At 35.8% G+C, this 20,438-nt stretch overlaps 1 protein-coding gene and 1 long non-coding RNA gene across 5 annotated transcripts in view; one reads left to right on the top strand and one right to left on the bottom strand.

Annotated features, from left to right (window-relative positions):
* Positions 1-20,438, bottom strand: part of LOC146460795 (putative G-protein coupled receptor No18) — a 42,923-nt gene that overhangs the window by 5,096 nt on the left and 17,389 nt on the right. Inside the window, exons 1-2 of one of the 3 annotated variants that reach the window (XM_085087703.1) lie at positions 15,926-15,996; positions 10,536-10,585 (exon numbers count right to left, since the gene is read on the bottom strand). The gene's annotated coding sequence lies outside the window, so the exon portion shown is untranslated. Of the gene's footprint in view, positions 1-1,557; positions 1,759-10,535; positions 10,586-15,925; positions 15,997-20,438 lie in introns of those variants that run through there. The other 2 variants (XM_085087701.1, XM_085087700.1) reach the window with 2 other exon arrangements.
* Positions 1-20,438, top strand: part of LOC146460796 (uncharacterized) — a 49,781-nt gene that overhangs the window by 14,252 nt on the left and 15,091 nt on the right. The gene's annotated exons all lie outside the window — the stretch shown is intronic.

The following is a 20,438-nucleotide window of genomic DNA, read 5'->3' as shown; positions in this document are numbered from 1 at the left end:
TCCGCAGTTTCACATGAAAGAAAAGAGTCAAAAATGAAAATAAAGCAATGTTTCCTTTGTAGATATACACAGAGGCAGTAGACGTTTTATTGGAGTTCTGAAGCAACTTTGTGTTCCTCGGCGCTGTGTGTGTTCGGCCATAATTGGAACTTGATGTGTAAATGGGGCACTTAATAAAGTAACAAATTTACACGTTGTTTCCATGACTCCAGCTGAGGTTTGTAGCGAAAGAATCCGCTAAAGAACTTTACCTGAAAATGAATCGCACCTCGGCAACGTTGCGTTATGCAGTAGTTAATGTGTTCTAAAATATCTGCCGTACCCTATTTGAACAGAAAGTTTTTTAGCGTTAAGTTGCTGGAGCGGTTAAATAGCCCGCCCTGTACTTAATTCGTAATCGCTCGCGTGATTTCTCAGTCTTTCCGTGAATTCAAAACAGCAGTGGTCATGCGGTTTACACATTCAAAGTGGGGCAAAGATGTAAAAAACGATAAGTTGAGAAATGTGAAATCCAATCTTTCAAATGACAGACATTTAGCACTGTAATAGGTAGGTTTACTTTACGAACATTCTCGTAATATAAATTCTCATCGGTAAATATGTTAACCACAGAACAAGGTTTTCGCTCTAAACTGCTTTGTAACGAGGCAGTGATGGAAACAGACGGAAACGAAAGCAGTTCTTTGTGGTCTTGACCTTTCTGATACAAGATTCTCTTTAGTTCAAGAGCCTTTGCTTGAACGGCACGTTCAAACACGTATTGACGATGAGTTAACTACCAGGTTTGTTTTATTCGTTGAAAGCGAGAAAAAGCACCCGAGCCCTATTCCAACCCGTTTTGGTTAACATATCAAGGAAGGTCGTGTCGCTATTGAAGAAACTTCTAGGTATTCAGGCCCGCGGCAAGGCCTTAATTTTTACAGGGCACAAGGAGTGGAAAGAGGGAATTTTAAAATGGAGATACTGATATTTGCGAAAAAGGCAAAAACAAAACGAATCAACGTACGTTTCCTTGAGCGAATTAATTTCTTACCATACTTTTTGAATACAGTCTTTGAATAATCTCTAATCAAGTGCTCACTTTATACAGCAGTTATAGATCAAATATTTGACATTGTACATCGATTTAATTAATGAGTAGCGTGAGTCAGGAAAAAGGAAATTTCTAACACGACCAACTACCATGGCTTGCTGAAATATGTCTATTTGTGTTTGAAATAGGTGCAAACCTGATTATTAACTAAATGTTTTCAAATGTTTTGAATACATTGAGCTTGGGTCGGTTCTCCCTATCTGTAGTGGTCGCGGCCCTGGCATTTGACAAATGTGCACTGGCGGACCACTCGGTAACGCTGTAGTGTTCTAAACAACAACAAATCTCGAAATCTTTCAACACAAGGATGGCGTCGAACTAAGGAACTTAAATTCCACAAGGTTACTGAAAAGCTTCTCACCAGTGATTGTCCCGAAACGACATTTAAGTGATAGTTCGGGTATATGTTAGCAGGCGACCATAAAAAATACAAGATGCAAATGGCGCGCGTTAAATAACCGTACCTTACACTGTGTAAACCTTTCGCGACGATGTCCTCTTGTCGAGGGAATTTCGATGCGATCCTTCAGTGAGTCGAAGCCTTGATATGCACCATTTATAGTGGCAGATAAGTCAGATGCGACTCCAGATGGGCGCAACAGAAAACCAATGAGTCTTTAGCATGTGTGCTTGTTCACACAGTTCGTATTAACAAACTCATCTTGCTGGCGTCAAGCAACCGAGTAAATTAAACCGATCATATCGCTGCTATTTTTAGGGTCTTGTCAATTTTGACATTAATGTGACTTCCTTGGCCGTAATGTAGAACACGAGGTTAAATGCCTTAATTTATTGTTAAACACATTTTTTCATTCCAGAAAGTGCACTCTTTTTGAACGTTGATGCCTTCAGGCGGAAAAATCGGTTACCCTGCCCAAGTTTTAGTAGCCAATAAAGCCTACTTTGTTGAACATTTCGATGGAATTGCTATTTCAGTTTATAACCGGTCACTTTTTATACATTTTAATAAAGATGTGATGGAAGTAACCTGTCTTTATACAAAAACATGACCGCAATCGACCGGACACATGTACACAGACATTTAACACAATTTTCTCAGATAGCTCGCAACGATTTTCGACCTCTGACTAAAATAGCGTCTTTTGAACTGCTATTTTGGCCGCTGTTAATCTCACGGTTATTTTTGACAAGACAGATGCCATTTCTGCAGGGAAAAGTGAACTAAAATAGTCTTCTATCATATTTGTATTCTATGCACCTGCTTGTTGTACCAAAGTTAATGTTTTGCAAAAGTACAGAAACAAATGATCACTAATGGTTTTGCATCTTTTCTTTCAAAATACATCCTGTTACTATGCGAACGACAGTCATAACTTGGCTATTATGTATGCAGGCTTTTTGTTAATCAAGCCGCAAACACAGCCTATCTAAATGCAAATCTATCCCAACAGCGGATATGGGTAAAATGAGGTTAGTTTGGTAAATCTGCAACTTTTTGCCATCTTTGGCATGGGAAAAAAAATTCATGAGTATTACTTAAAGAATGGACGAAAACATCTAAGAATTGCTATCTGGGGATGTTTTCCCTTCACCTTAGCTGTAACATTGTATCTTACTATTTTCTCTCCATAGCTATTTTGTTTTTTCTGCCTTATCTCATCGCCTTTCTCAATCGTGGGTCTTCTCATTCACATTTTCTTTCACCGCTTATCGTATGGCATTCGAACTATTTTAAGTCACGACCCTAAGATTCTTTGCTTTGTTCCGCAGAGCGGCAATGCTTGTTATGTTCCAAAATGTTTTCTCCCAAATTCACCTGTCTCCCATTGGAAAGTGTATTTCATAAACAACGATCCATTTAATGTTGACGTTGGCATTTAAAATCACGCTTCCGAATTTCCTAAAATTGTTGACACCAAATTGGTCACTGGGGATTCGTAAAAATTTTTATTTAGCGCAATGTTCGTCAATCTCAAGGTCGATTAGCGCGCAATTTAGCTAATTTACACGAATATCGAAAGAAAAAAAAGCAATTTTCCAATCGACTTCTTTTCAATCAAATGAGGGAATTTTGTTATCCGTCGATAACAACTCACCTCAACTCTATTCATTCTGCGAATGTAACGCCAGTTACAATGAACTCCACTGAAATCTCAGTTTTTGTTGAACAACGAAGAGGTTTGCTGACTTTTGTCTTGACCTTTTTGGGGCGTAACTCCCGGATCCGGTCGTTGAAGTTTATTAATCAGCTGTTTCATTAGAACCATTGTTTATTAAACCGACATCAAGTCCCATCGTAGCCCTGAGGCAAATTTGGAAATCCCGATAAGGGCCAGGGAAAGAATATACTGCCTGCATGTGTTACATCTTTTAGCAGTTCTTCTAAACAGCATTGTTCCAAAATGGAGCACAACACGCTAATTTAGATAGCTAGCAACATTTTTATATGCAAGGCTTCGCATTTGGTTTTGCAAGGGAAAACAAATTTAACTTTCCGTGGCCTGGGGGTTTCTTCCTTCACCAGAAAGCGCTTTACTTGATTTGGTTTGCGTTGAAATTTTTGAAGATCCAATGGATTAAAACACGCTCACAAAACCTGTGTTACACATAACTCCAAAATAATGGAAAGGATTCCCACTGATTACTCGTGCTAATGCAAAAAATAATAAGAATTTCCATTGCAGAGAGGCTATTAGAAAACGTTTTCAAATTATGAAAATCAGTATTCTTTCTCAGTGACGAAACCATAATAAAGAATTTCCTGTGCAAGAGTCTAAAAAGAATCGCTAGCCTCTTCAAATAAATACATAACAATACGGCATTAGTGTTAAGTAATACAGTTTATCTACAGCTTCCGCGCGGCGAGATCTAGAAAGAGCTTTTTGATCAAAATCAAACTTTTATCCTGTTTCCTTCACTTCATGAACATCTTTGAATATTTAAATTCAGGACAAAGTCAGTCAGCGTTTTAGAGTAATTTTATGACTGATTAATTCCTTTCTTGGAAAATATAGTTGCCATTTTTGAAGTGCAAAAAAGCCTGGTTTCATTCGTGAACGGTCAGTGTTAATAGTTACAATGTTCTTTACAGAGATAAGGAATAAAATTGTTTTAACAAATAAGCTGCTTAATGGGCATTAAGATTTGAGGTTTTAGCATTTTATCTTAAATGCCTGATCTCTTGCAAGTTTTAAGCACAATCAAACATGCCTCAAAAAGGATCACAGTATGTGACATCAATCTTCTAAAACGGTTTTTAGGATGTTTACAAAGAAGAACAAGGGAGAGTTTGATGAATTTCGTAGGAATTGAGAAGGCTGAATTTTAAGGTGATTTAAATTTAAAATTTAATCCTAATATTTAGTAGATGGACACCAAAGCTGTCTGCTGAAAACCCGGAGTACTCGCGCGTGGTGGCAGATTGTCTGCTATTGTGCACAAAATTTTGATCCCTCTTTTTTCTCCTGTCCAAAACCACATCCTATTGCATAAAAATTCAATCGTGATTCCTCAAAATAGACACTCGCACCAAAATAGATCAAATTTACTGTTTTTAGCTTTTAAACCGTGATATCAGAAACGCACATTGCAAAATCCAATGCCTGTTCAGAAATTTTATTTCTGTGATTGGATTACAACTTCTCTGACATTTTTTTGGATCTTTACAAAATCTAATTACTCTAGTGGCCAAATGGCTCGAATCTCTCATATCTTGCAGTGTCTCAACCACGTCTATTACATCGTCTTATCTAATCTGTTTTTAACGATTTATGTCATGGAGATTTTTAGGTTTTTTTTTTCTTTGTCAAGACTTGGTCGAATGAGTCCTTCCACGTTTGTGGCGAATATGTAATCACAGGAAGATTTAACAGTCGGGAATATAGTTGATAAAGATTGAAAGCCATAAAATGCCATCCCTTGATCTTCCAGTCACAAATGTGTTATGTCGGTTCTTTCAAAAACTCTCGTAAAGGTGAAATTACAACTTCAAAACAGGACAATAAAACTTACAAAAAAGGCTTCACGTGGCTTGAAACTTGCGTCAAACTGTTATTTAACTCTTTCAAAATGTTCCAAATGGCATTCAAACACGTCTGAATTTTCTAAATTTTTCGAAGGATGATGCTGCCCTTCCTCGCGAACGACTGAGAATTACCTTTGGCCAATTTTTTTGTTCACGAAATTCTCCTTGAACACCATGGGATAGATATCAAGCTATTGTTTCAAAGGGAGAACAAACCATCATCATTTGTGAAAGAAATGTGATGTTATGGTTTAACCCTGGTCAAGCCTTGTCACATAACCTAGCAGTTTAATGGCCTTAGCTCCCACGAGTCTCCTGTAGCTCAGTGGTAGAGCACCCAAACTAGTAGAAGGTCATAAGTTCGAAGCCTGTTGGAAGAACTAGGATTTCCTTTTTACAAGTATGCATGTGTCACTGACTGACTGAAAAATCCATCCATTAAACCATTATTTTTCTAAGACACAAGGAAAGGAAATGAAAAAAACACTAACCACCGATCTTTTTAAAGTTGCAATTAACTTCTATTGTCGCCATTCGTGGCTCAAGACCCTTACAAGTAGTTTCAGTGCTGTAGAATAGTAACTATCTAACGAAACGGGACTATTGTTTCAGGTTTCCATCCATTGGTGTAAATGTGACACTTTCAGCAGCTTGACTAAAAATAGCTGGCACATTCCCTTTAATCTTTTAACTCCAGAAGTGTCAATACAGATAAGACATTTGCTTCTCTTGAAGATTAACCCATATCTAGAAAGTGGTTCTCTATATAGTTTTAATTTGAACGGTCACATTCTGTGGAACCTCAAAATAACGAAGTCCTCGATAAATGAACGATAGTTCTCCAGCCTGGTCCTGCCCTTTTAACATGTATGGAACAGAAACTCGATATAACGAACCAACTTCCCTTGTCCCTTGGCACTTCCTTAAATCGAGGTTCCACCCTATCCAGATTATGACTTCATCAGTTTCGGACCAGTCTTACAGCAGTTTGTTTTGTTTCTCAGTTTATCTGTCGAAACTAGTCGACCTTTCAGGGCTTGTTTGTCCCATCCAACGCCATAGTTTTCAAAGATCGTTCACCTTTATGTGATAGAGAGACAACGAAACCTGACAGATCTTTCAAGTTAAAGTGGCTTATCGACCCGTATCAGTTACATCTTGCTGGGGGGTTTTTTGTACGAAAACGTTGAGAATTTAATAACAGAAGCCACAAGGTTTAACGGTTTCCATGAGTTTTTGGTAACACCCTTGCTTGACGTGACCCGTCCTAAATTCTTAGCACATTGTTGTTTCTAAACATTCCGTTAAATGCACTGAGATCTCATCAGCTAAACTAATATTAACCTTAAAGTCAGATTTGCTGTGCATCAAAGGAGTTAGTGACCAAGTTGGCAAGGAGCCGATCGTTGAATAAACAGGTCCGGCACGTCTGGTGTTATATCCCAGATTTCTTAGCTGTAAATGCTTTCACTTTGGCAACAGGCTGAACAAAAGTTTGCAATCTGTTTTGACTTGCAAGGATCTTCAACCGTGATGTTTCAGGGCTAAGGCAAATAAATCATTCTTCTATGATGAGTGTCTGGAGGTCCCTGTTTGAATTGCCGGTTTGTTGGAATTGTCTTTTAAATGCATCGAGCGGAAACAGATCCAAATGTATGGAAGCAATTAAGTTCTTTTCAAGGAAATCTGTATAAATTAGGTTGACTGGACGTTCTGCAAAATCCGTCACGTCCCAAATACAAGGTTTTACGGTTTCCATGAGTTTTTGGTAACACTCATGCTTGACCCGTCCTAAATTCTTAGCACGTTGTTGTTGCTAAACATTCTCCTAAGTGCACTGAGATCTCATCAGCTAGAATAATATTAACCGTAAGGTCAGGTTTGCTGTGCATCAAAGGAGTTCGTGACCAAAGGCTATTCTAAGTTGGCAAGGAGCCGATCTTTGAGTAAACAGTTCCGGCACGTCTGGTGTTATATCCCAGATTATCGGAGAAAAAATTCTTAGCTGTAAATGTTTTCACTTTGGCAACAAGCTGAACAAAAGTTTGCAATCTGTTTCCACTTGCAAGTATCTTGAACTGTAATGTTCCAGCACAAAGTCAAATAAATCATTCTTCTATAATGAGTGTCTGGAGGTCCCTGTTGGAATTGTTTGTTGGAATTGTCTTTTAAATGCATCGAGCAGCAAAAGAACCCAAGTATGGAAGTAATTAAGTTCTGTATCAGTTTGGTTCACTGGACGTTCTGCCAAATCCGTCACGTCCTAAATACACCTTTGTATTTCTAGAATGATAACAATGTACAGGAATCACACGGTTTATACTAAGTTGGGTCGTGAACTTGACTAATTCGTGCATTTTTTTTTTATCTGCTGTCTTTTCCCTTAAGCTTTCTCTACAAAAATTAGCTCCACAGAAACGTTTTGTCAAACTACCTTATTATGTTGCATAATCTACTGTCTATGACTCCCAGAAAAAAAAATACCTAAAATTCCAGCTGGTAAATATCGTTATTCAACGCACGTAAACACATTTTCGGCTGAAACACAAACAGACACTCCCGACCGGTTATCAAGTAATCACGGAGAACTTGAATCTGTTAAAACTATCACCGAGCTTGTGAAAACAGGACACGTGGTCCACACCAAACGTTCTTTGCGGAGCACAATTGAAAATTAATCGTTCCTCGTTGAGTACATTAACATGTGTCCAAGCAACTCCGTTATCTTGAGCATTTTACTTACATGAATGCAAATGATAGAGTTCTTACCGGTAATTAATATAATTTTGTATTCGGGAAAACAAAATATATCACTAAAACATAGCCATCTTATCTTGCAAAAAAGTTTTATTCTGGCAGACTACTCAGTTCCAGGTTCCTTGCGAGCGTTGATATCCCGACAATCACGGCAGTCACGATGACTGGCGGCAATCGTCTCCCCCCAGTTCCTCTCGTTATACGGCATATGGCTCACTCTATTTCTTCATACTTCGTAGGTGGGTTTTAATCGGGTTGTTGGTGCATGGTTAGCCTTTCCCAAAATCGCCAAAATCTGGGCTCATCTGCCGACGGTAAACTATTTCCGCTCTGGAATGAACCGCGACGATGAACTTAGAATTCTCACACGAGGACCTTTTAAGGTGGCCGAATACAGTTTTTTAGTGTACAGGTGTTAGAAGACGTTATTTGGAAACTATGTACTTCTGGGCGCCCAAAATTGGTATGGTGTAAGACTAACTAAGAAAGAATGGATCTTCGTACGTCTTGTCGAGCTAAGTACCGTTTCCATGGCAACACAGCAAACTATTAAACGTCCATATATTGTAGATTTCCTTTATTTTTAGAAAATGTACTCTTTAGATTTTTTTCATTTTTTGTATCCAGATAAACTCACAAAACACTGACACAGTTGCACTATTTTCATGTAATTTTAACAGACAGATCTCCTGTAAATATTGATTTTGCATTTTAATGTTTTGTAAAGATACCCTCTGTTAGATTTAGGTTTCTCTTTGTGGGCGAGTTACGCTTTTAGGGAACTACTTTCATGCCAAATTTTACGAAATTCTAATGAGCAGTTCCTTAGAAAACAGTTCATTTCCACGAAAACAACCAGTCGCAATTTTTTGGTCAAATGCGCATGCGTAGCTTTAATTGGGTTTCATGGCAAAGTTAAAAAGCACGCAAAAGGTCTTGGTGAATGACTTTTTTGTTCGGAAAGAAAAGAAAAAGAGTCTAGAAACGAGAAACTTAGTTATTTAGGATCAAAACTTACCTTTATTATCCATTTCATGTGAAATTGAGGGATCACTTTATCGACCGCCGTATTTACGTACCACAACCCTAGCGCGCGCTTAATAGCATCACTAAAAGAATCTGTAAAGCGCGCGCAAACTGTGTTCGGCCACCTTAAGTCAAAAGTCTCGAAGAAAGTGAACTTTGTAGTTAAGAGTTCCGAAGAAACTACTGACTGATGGAACAACATTAGCGAATTAATTAATCCGCCTAGTTCAGACTTCAAGCTGCTTCTCTCCTGCCAAGGAGAGGGTGTTATGTCTCGACTCTTGGTGTAAAAGACAACTGATAGACGTCTGTTTCATAAACCGTATTTAACGTTTTACTCACTGTTACAAAAATCACTATTATTGCAAGGTTTGAAATTGAAACACTTTACTGTCCCTTTTACGTGGTCCATGGCGATTCTGATTACCCAACATACACGCTAAAATTCTTCCCAAAGATTCCATAACAAATCCAGAGTGTCATCGCTCGACAAAGTAAATTTACAATAAATTTAAACGGTCAACTGATCCTTGGGCAATAACAAATTTTGCAGATTCTTGTTCAGCTTGTTGGGAAAGTCCAGAAAGTTTACTGTATGTTTTCAGCGGAGAATAGAAGCTTCAATAACTGAAATTATTCCTATAACACCAGTTTGGTGGCACTTTAGTATTTCCGCAACCTTCTCAAGCAATGCATGTCTGACAAACATTAACACGTTAAATGCGAGTTTGCCACTGAACACGCCAAAATGTTGGCGAGAATAAGTCTAGCTTAGGTCTCTACTTCCCGCTATCCAACAGTTGCCAAAATGTCGCACAATTGATGCCCATTTGCGACTGTCGCAGACGTTAACGAGTTTTGAAACTTAATTTTGGGGGCTGTCTTGTAACGGGGGTTAGTTTCTAAGGAGACTCTGGTGTGGGGGAGTGGTTTTATAAACTGAGTTGATAAGGTAATTTTGCCATGGTGACCGTAACCTCGTAAAGCCGTTCTCTTCAACATGTCACGAGTCGCGAGCGCTTAGAGCGAGGGATACTCACGCGCATCTTGCAAGCCTCAGCCCTGAGCTTGATATTTACAATCGCCCCAGGCCAATGTCTGCCAATTGAAAGTAACTCACGAAAAAAAACATACGTCCTTCTTGCAACCTAGTATATTGTCTTCGCGCAGTAGCAGCCATTGCTGGTGAAAACTTCACAGCTTTGCATTTCGAGGGTGAAACTTTGTGTTTAAATGAGCTAGTCTGACCGACATAAACTAAGTGCTTTTTTTGTTTGGTTAGAGTCTCTTCATATGCTTTATGAGTTTTACGGATTTTATCCAGAACAGCTTGTAAGCCGAGGGTACAAACCGCGTTTTGTATTTCTAGCTTTAGGGTTCAGAAGGCGCCAAAACAGCCGATCAAAGTCGAATACATGCCCTCAATCGGCTTTTGTGTGTTTTTATGTCAAGGTAATGTTTTTCAAACATTTAAGCTATAACTTTACGTCGTTGACGTCTATGTATATACATTCTAAGATTAAGTTTAATTGTATTCAAGTTTCTCTGTGATATTATTTAATTAAAAAGTAACGATGCCCGAGCAAAGATTTCCAGTGAGGTCTCCTCGTGGGGAAAATAAATCAATTATTTTAGAAGAGAATGAATTAAAAAATTTTAACACATTTAGCCTACCTTTCAGAAACTGCGTTCGTTGTCGTGAATCGTTCTTAGTTGCACGTTATCTATAACAAACAAAAGTCATAACATGAATTTTGTATCACGAATGTGCTTTTAAAGTGTAGTAGACCCCGCTTGGCACAAGACATGGTATGAGTGTTGAAAGGCTTCCTGCAGTTTGTTTCCCTTCTAGAAAAAGCAATTATTATTGCCATCGGAAGAGAAGGCAAAAATTATTTTGCGTTTGACAACTGAAGGAGACAATCTGCTGTTGAATCTTTCTCGACAGAGCGGAAATAACTTTCTGTGTTTTTCAATATGGGTTGGCAGATTTCGCGGGAAGGAACCAATCACAGTGCGGCTGAATAAAGAGGTGATTCATAGTTTGAAAAACATAAATAAATCTTGTTCCACTTACTGGAAAGCTATGTTTTTATGCGTGGTGAGCATATTCAGAGGAAGTAACGAATGCGTCATCATAAAAATTATTTTTCCACTTGTTGTTGCTAACAAAAAAATATTTTACTCTTTCGTTTTGACAAGTGGATATTGTGTGAAAATTGGGGGAGTAGATATCGAAATTCAATTCACGATCTAGCAAACTGTAATGTTTCAGCGAGCGTATCTTATATTTCAAATTTCAGTCGTCAAATCCTGGTGTTCTTTTAATGTTATTAAATGCAGGTTTTGTTTTTGACGAGGAATCGAAAGGTTTGAGACTCTTTTCAGTGACCAGCTTTGGAAACCTGTGCGTCCATTGCAAGGAAATTACTATAAATATTTGGTTTTCTAGGTAATTAAACCACGAACATGTTGACTGGATCTAGTCTATTCTTTAAATTAACTTTACAAACATTTCATAAAATCAATTTAAATTGAGTCAACAGCATCGAAGAAACTTTTGAAGTTCCGAAGTTCTCGTAGCTTAGCTTGTTTAACTTTTTACTCATTTGAAATGAATATATATACATGTAAAGGTACTCTGTACAAGAAATATAAAGCAAAAAGACAATTGTCTTTTATCTGAGGTTTTTTAGCGATTTGCACGAATATTGGGTGAGGTTTGTTACTGCGAAGACAAAATAACAACACATTAAATATTACTCTACTGTTAGTGGACTGTTTCGATACGAATCCGGTATATTCGGTCATGTTAAACTAAATTCAATACAAGTAGATTAAATTTTGTGTTATTTGGAAGATTTGTCAAAAAGGAACATTCTCGCGTATCGAAAATACTTATCATTTACGTTTCATAAAATTATAATTGAATTGCCAAAGCGTTACAGCAAAATATGAGCAATTTATGCTCATAATGTGTTGCTGTTGATGTGTATGAAGATAAACAAAGCCAAGGTGAGGGCTGATTAAATCTTTTTCAAAGCACTTGGTCTCCGTGAAAAACATGCACGCACGATACCACAATAATGTTCCGCAAACTGATAAAATGCGTATACATATGCATGATCCTTTGAGGTTCATAGTTAAACGTCTTGAATCCATTTTACGGAGGCAGTTTAGTCCAATTTCATATTGAGAGTTTAGCGAATGAAAACCTGTGGTTCAATATAATGATGTTACATATTTTTTCAATGGAATAACGTGATGGTAAAAGCGGGTGACGCCTTCGTTTTTGTACGTTTAGCAAAATAATTAGTGCACCTTTCGATAACATTTTAGTTTAATTTTCGGAAAGAAAATGTTTTCGTCGAGAATAGCTTAACGTAAACTTTAAACTTGGGTTGTAAAGTTGGTGACGTAAAGGCTTAAAATGTGGGTGTAAAGTTTAACATTCTATTTTTCCAATTTAAGTAAAGTGCCAAACGAAATTTAAGTGGACTGTGCTTTCAGTGGAAAATGACATGAGTATCACATCTTTAGGGACACCAAACGGTTCTTTTTGGTGGAATATAAAACCTTCCTCAGAAATTTGGGTTAAATTGTGAAGAAAAACTAGCATTTTATTAAGGGTAAGGTCACCTTTAACTTCGCAACACTGAAAACTACTCCCGTTAAAAGTGCTAAAAAGGGCAAGTTAGCATTTTCAGAGAGCCAACAGCAGTTCCTAAATTCGGGTGAAGATTCGGTTCCGTAAAATTTTCCGCACTTTAAGTTTTCAGCTAAAGAATCGAAACAGACAAACTGTGTGAGCTTGCACAAATTTGCCTTTTAAACGGCGATAAACTGACGTGGGAAACTAGGAAACAAAATTTGGACTGTTTTGCTTTAATGTTTTCGTTGGGTACCCCTGATATTTCTCACTGATGTCATTACCGAGATTAAAATTTTCCATACTTCTTTATCACCACACTGGACGCTGTTCGGATGCTGATACTAGCCGCTCCCAGGACTCGTGCCAATTGAGTGTCGTAAAACCAAAACCAAAATAATTACTCTGGCCAATCGCAACAGATGTAAACAACACAACGAACCAATCAGAATTAGAAGCAAAGACATGTAACTGGCGCCAAGCGCGGGAAAACGAGTGCGGCGAAAACACGATTGGTTTTGGTTTGGATTCCCATTGGTTGAGAAAGTGGCGCGAGGTTTGTTAACCAATCACAGAGCGTAGTAATGCAAAACCAAAGCAAATATGAAATTACTTTCCACACTCAATTGAAAACCGCTCTATTTGAACCAAATAAAATGGCTCAGCTCATCGCCAGTCTTCCAGTATCTCAACGGTTAGAGCATCCGACTAGTGTATGGAGGGCTGCGATCCGATTCCCGTCACGTACTTAGCTTTTTCTTTGCCCTGCACCCAATCGTGGGATTATGTACATTACAACTTTCTCATTTCACCACCTTTTGCTGTGTGTAGGTCAAAACTGCGCAAGAATTTGATAAAGAACCTCTTCTCTAACATGAGATTGTCCTTATAGCAAAAACCTAAATCTGTACGGTTTTAGCATTACTAGGGACTGGTTATGAAACCTTGCCATGAAAACAATGGTGCTGCAATTTATGTTGGAAGGGCTGTGCACAATCCTTTGTTTTAATGTTCACTGACTTCAGTTGAATATCGTAACAGGAACATTTTTAATAATAATAATAATAATAATAATAATAATAATAATAATAATCCGTTCTTTTTTCTAAATGTTTCATTGCGTCTAGTCTTATTTTATTGTAATTATTATTATTATTATTATTATTATTACTATTATTATTATTATTACTATTATTATTATTATTATTTGCTTTTTTAGTAGACAAATAGATACAGATAGTTTTTATATATTATATATATTATATATTTTTATTATTATGATTATATTCTTTTTAATTCCTAGGCTCACAGGTTACACTGTGCGCCCTGTGCAGCTTTTTAACTGATTTTAGCATCCAGTTGAGAACTCTGCTATAATAATAATAATATTTTAAATATTTTTTTATTATAATAATAATAATAATAATAATAATAATAATAATAATTATAATAATAGTAATAATAATAATGGTTTAATATCAGCATTTCTACAAAGGTGGCTCTTCATCTGACATTACTAAGCTAAGTGGGAGAATTATTACAATGCATGAGTTACCAATGGTGTCAATATATATGAGAGTAAATATTTTGGGAAAATAGGGAACTCATATTGGAATACTTATTAATTTAAAAAGGGTGTAGTGCATGGAAGCGCTGAAATTAAAGCAGAATAAATCCAGATGATAAAGGCAAGCAAATGTCGTTCAAAATAATAAATAAATATGGGTATCGAAATGAAAATATCAAATAACTTTAACCGAAAATATCATGTGTATCTGATTCGATTCTGAGGTACAAGTTCGTTTAAAATCTATTGTGATTTGTGCACGGTCAAGGCGTAAAATGCTAACAAAAACATATAACAAAGAAGTTTGTCAGGCTTCATAACCAGTTGCCTTTTATTAACTATGCTAACATCGAGCTTTTAAAGGAAGTGAGCAAGCTTGAAAAAAGCCTTGTGTTTTTACACTTTTGGCCTCGCATTGCAAATTAGCCTGTGCCTCCCCTCAGGAAAAATCGGGGAGATTTTCCCCGATTTTTCCTGAGGGGAGGGGGCGGCTGTGCACAGGCTAATTGCAAATTTGTCACTAGCTTATCCTACGATGAGTGCAAATCTTAATAATTTACTCCCTTTTTGTTTTCATTTAAAACGTTTTGCACATTTGCCAGTTCTATTCCACGCACCATTTTGAATGATGTTCGACATATAGATTAGGGATTTGATTTTAGCCGTAGGAGATGACGGATTTCCCGCCAACCTCGTTCCCATTGCTTTTGGAAAAGCCCTGGGAACGAGCTTGAATTTCCCGGCTTTTGCCTCGGTTTCATGAATGCTTTTTCAACAACACCACTGGCCACTGTAACTCGGCATTTCCTCTTGCTTTTCGTTCCACGCTTTTTTGACGGCGATTCTCCAAAATTTCTGGATTTGGTGAATATTGGAGGAGATAATGCAAATGCTTCATGACCGATCCACGTGCGAAGATTTCTGTGACGTTTTTCTTGTTCCGCCGAGACGGCAACCACTTCAACTTGAACTATAAACTATCTCTATTTTCAATCGATCACTGCATATATGTGTTACAAGATTTATCATTATTTATTATTGTAATTTTTAGGGCGCATTTTAAAATATTGTAATTTTAAAGTTACTAATGTACTTATATTTACAAAGGTTATACCGTGATTAAATAAAGCTTATAACGATGATGACGGAAACAAATTGCAGGAAGGGATGTACACATATGTAAGTCAAGAATCATGTGGAACAACGATGAATAATCATTAATTATCGACAAAATAGCATTTAGAAATGTATTCGGTACATGCACAGTCACAACTACGTCACGCTCGTTTAAATTGTCTGTTGTGTCAAAAACAATGCAGCTTCTGTTAGGAACCGCTAGTTTTTTGTTCTTGTTTTTGTCTGGCTGGCGGACGGGTGTTAAACGAATTGAAGCCTTTTGGACTTTGTTACAAAATCAATTTTATTGAAAATGTCAGACGCGCAAAAAGTGGCAATTTCATACAATATTAAAAGATCAAAAACCGATCGACAGTATGACAAGAACCTGATTCTCTTACAGCCTTATACTGTTTTCTTATAAAATGCGTAAAAAAAAAATAATAATTTGCAGTCCAACCCGTACTCGCATGATGATTTACCTGTTCTTTCCTAATAAACTGAAAATTCACTGTCCGTTTTAATAGGAATTTTGACCAAATTAAACTACTTATTCACGAAGTTAATTTTTTTCGCAATAGAAAGCGAATGCTTTCGACTTCCTGCTCTCGTGTTTGTTAAAGGCGGAACGGTTAGTTTCAATTTTTTAACATTTTGCTTGTGTCTATATTTCTCTATTTGATCCTTCTTTAAATGAATGCTATACGCCTGAATGATTCTTACTTAGATTACCTTCAAGACGATGTTATGGAGTTGAATGTTGATGCGAAAGCTGCCCCAAAGACACTTTTGCGTTTTCTTCCTGACTACTCGACAAGTTAGACTTACAGCCTTTTAATAACTTAAAAATACAAAGCCTCTAATTATCTGTCAAAGAAAATTAAAGTTGTCAAAACTCTAACCATTGTTTCTTAATGCGTTGTGATGACAACCGCAACAAGCGTTGCTCCTGTATTTCCTGTCATATATACGCTTAAATGGCAGACATCAAACGGAAGAGTAATTTTCCAAGACGTTCCGTCTCCTTAGCTTATATATCACCCCTTATCTTGCGTGCAGTTAATCTGTTTTTCTCAGACTTGATAAATAATAGGAAAAATTAAGAAAGGTGTGAAAAGCATGTCTATGTTCGATTAAAATTGCAAATATTGTTTAAAAAAAAACGTTGACGGCTACAGCAGCTGAGAGTGAAAAATCAAAATGACGTTCTACTTATGCAAAGACAAAAAGGACATGATTTAACAGATTGAAATATACTGACTTCTCTTTTTAAGGCCTAAGGACCTTGACTGCATGATCTAAATGCATGAGCTAGACTTTTTCGTTAGAAGATTTCGCGTAAATAGGTCGGTGATTTAACACCCATCGTCTGAAAATTTGAAACTAAACGTATTCAGTGTGGTCACAATTTGGTTAATAGCAATTAATACCAAAATTGTCGTTCTATTTTCATGAATGATTCTGTTTGTTGTTCCTTACGTATTTGTTTCTTTTATCTGTTTTCGTTTTGTTTTGTTTCGGATTTTTGTTATTTCTTTACTCAAGTTTTATTTTGTTATTAATATATCACTATTTTACAAATCTATGAGGTGGATTTCATTGGGATTAATATTATTGTTCTTGAACTCTCTCACTAGAGTATGCAAATTAAACTTCAACACTTAAAAAACGTCAAAAAGTCGAAAAATGTGCAGGTTTTTGTTGTTGTTGTTGTTGTTTTGGATACAGGCTAGATAAATTCACGATGCAAGATAATCGACTATTTTTTTTTTAAAATATTTACTGTTGTGTTTCTTGTTCTCTGTAGGACGAAGTCATTATGTTAAACGTTTCTTGTTGGCTTATTTTTCTCAGCAAATGATTTTCATATTGCTTGTCAAGAAACGTACGTTACAAATAATCCTGTCCTGCCTTTTTAAGTTGTAATCCTCCATGCACAGAAACAAGAGGTCTTTTAAGATGTAATGCAAAGTGTAATTTTTTTTCTTCATCCTTATAGCAGAAGAAAGTTTTAAGGTGCTACCGAAACATAGTTTGCATAACCCAATTCATGCCATCTTAAAGTTAATGACATCTGGCAATCCTTCTTCCGTCCTTAAGGACTATTTTTCACGCTTATAAATGTATCCTGTACATGTTCTTTTGTATTTTTCGATTGTTCTTTTTTTCCTGTCTAAGACAATTTCCAAAGTTTTATTTGTTTAACATAACAATCTTACGAAATGTGTTCAATAAATTAACATTTGTCATGGGCTGTCTTCTATGGTCTTAGATGTCAGTGATTCAAAAAACCTTTGTTTGTGTTCAGATAAGCTTTGAGCGCCACAAGTGTTATTTATTTATTTATTTATTTATTTAATTTGAAGTTACTTTTCAATTGCAAGTTAAATGTTGACAGCTATTCCTTTCCCTATGGAGAGTTCGTGCGGACGAGCTCGCCCCTGCAAGTTATGCTTTATTTTTCTAAGTCGCATTTGATTGTTTTTTGTTTGTTTTATTCGTGGCTTGCCTTTGGGTCATGGGTAAACAGCACTACACTGTACTTTGGTACTTTTTATAGAAAAGCGCAATATAAGCAATAATATGATTATTATTATTATTATTATTATTATTATTATTATTATTATTATTATTATTATTATTATTATTATTATTATTATTATTATTATTATTATTATTATTATTTGTGTTTTATTCTAATTTGAACAATATTTAAGAAATGCTTTTGTAATTGTAACGCTTTTGCTCTGTAAATATTTGATGAATTTTAAATAAAAATCAATGTTGATTATTATTATTATTATTATTATTATTATTGTTGTTGTTGTCGTTGTTGTTGTTGTTGTTATTATTATAGTAACAAGATGCTGTCACAAGTTTAACATTTTCATTCAAACACGTGTGTCTTGGGTCTTGGGATTTTTACTCTGAATTTTTGCTGGCTGATTATTTTTTTTTTTTCTTCTAATTAAGTGGAGCTGATTTTAAAATTCCGAATTTAATTTTTTTTTAACTTCATGACATTTGTTTTTTTTTCTTTTTCTTTACAAAAACATCATGCTTGAAAGTAGTCTCGCGTTTTTCTTTTCGCAATCGCATATCTAAAAAAAATTATTACTGAAATTGTGCTTGGAAATAGTCTCTTTTTTTAATCGAAATAAATTGTAAATAGGTTTTTAATAGCTCTTTTTTATATATACTTATTATTATTATTATTATTATTATTATTATTATTATTATCATCTGGTACCCCATATTAGTTAGTTGGAGCAACTTTTTCATGGACATTCACAGCCATTAATGAAACTAGGATTTCATCTTTGAATCACATTTCTTGTGTCCTTCTCGCATGTCTCCCAAATCGTCAACTGAGTCTCGCAAAAAGTAAGCCCTGCTCGATATGCCAATGTATTTTTTTTAACACTTATCAGTTGATTCAGAGTGTTAAAGAAACGAACAACTTACAGTAGAATTTTAGGAACAATAATTTTAAAAATGGGATTTTATCTTTCTCTTGAAAGTATCTTCCTCATAAATTAGATGGCAGGTAGGCAAACAAGAAATAGCATTTGTATGCTAGGAGAGAGGAACGGTATTTTCATTTTTATTTATGTTCTTTTTTTATTATTAATATTATTTTTTTTTTTTGCATGTGCCTATTAAGCGAAGAACTATTTGCTAGTTTTGAATTGAGTTTTATCCTTGTGAAAATAAAATACCTATATGTTAATTGGAAAAGAAAAAAATAAACGTGTACAATGAATCAAGCGCAAGGGAGCCAAGGAGACATAAGAGTTTGAGTCGTCAGGCAAAAACGAAATTTTACATTAAATTGTCTAAGTTTACATTTAAAGCAGTTCTTGAAATTGAATTTTAAAGCTAAATTGCATGAAAAATCTTGAAACAGTTTGCATTTTAATTTTCATCAGACTAACGTTTCCATTTAAAGAGTAATCCTTTAAGTGCTTTTTGTCTAAAGCTTTCGATGTCTCTGCATGAATTAAGATTTCCAGTACCAAGGTAAGATAAACAGACAAAACGTTGCCGATCTTCCTGGCATATTGTAATGGAAATTGGCTTGATATGAAGCAACAAAACAACCAATCGTCTAAGAGAAGTTGTTACAACCTCACCGACACAAGTTCTTTTAATTAAAGGTCAACACAATTGAATAAATTTTAAAACCACCCGATATATATTTTTTTTCGTTTCTTGCCATGATGTACTTTACAACAATTTGACTTTTAGCTTAAACAACTCAGTAGAAAACCAAACCTTTATCGTTAATCATCAAGAAGTGGAGAATTTCATGTTAAAAATCATATTTTTCTTTCTCTTTTCTGTTCACGATCTTGACGGTTCCAATAATTAATTAACATGAAATTCTAGTTCATCCCAACCGCGATACAGATTTTAAGATTTACGTTTCGTGATCTTGAATTTGTTTTACTTTCTTTTACTTTACAAGGAAGAAATAAAATAATTAATCAGGATTTTACCTTGCTGGTATAATGTAGAAAAGATGACGTAGGGAGGTCTTGCTCCGAAGCTGGGTTTTTCAATTTATGCTTTGAATCAGTACCGATTGTGTATGCAATTTCGTATCGTTTTGTACAAACAATAGTATTTAGCACGTCTGCTATAAAACTGAGGGCATACGTCTACCAAAGGTGTTATGTTGATCTTCGAGGCCGCCGTGCAATAATTAGTTCCAATACAGAAAAAAAGAATTGTTCACTCCACTGAACGTCTCTTTCATTGCAGAAAGAACCATTAGGATGTGCTTTAAAAGATCATTTTCACATGTCATACAACGAGCTATTCTGTTAGAAAAACTCTGTTCGCTGACCGCCCCGAAACTTAATCGTGATCAAAGCTGAAATAACGAATCATTATGACTTTTACGCCTTTGACGTAAGGTTCTATATGAAGAGTTCAAAAATAATTAAGCTTTTTTGTTTAAAAGAAAAAAAGCCAAAACTACGAAACGAGGACAAGGAAAGTTAGTGCAACATTAAAAAAAAATTCGCATCATTTTGTTTTGGAGAACAAGAAACGGAGATTTAAGGGCTCTTGTATTGACCTTATTTATGTCAATTGGACTTCTTTTCACCGGTCTTGAGAAGAAGGAAGGATTAATTAAATCTGTAAGAGACGTGACTGCACAATTCATTACTTTAGGTCTTATTTTATGTTTTCGTGACTCGAGTTGTTAGTGAAATACAGAGTTTTTCCGATGAGGTCA

This window comes from Pavona decussata, unplaced genomic scaffold, assembly GCF_977016875.1.
Source record: "Pavona decussata unplaced genomic scaffold, jaPavDecu1.1 SCAFFOLD_207, whole genome shotgun sequence".
Taxonomy (NCBI): Eukaryota; Metazoa; Cnidaria; class Anthozoa; order Scleractinia; family Agariciidae; genus Pavona; species Pavona decussata.
Note: the sequence above shows the minus strand (reverse complement) of the source record. Positions and strands in the feature narration are given on the sequence as shown.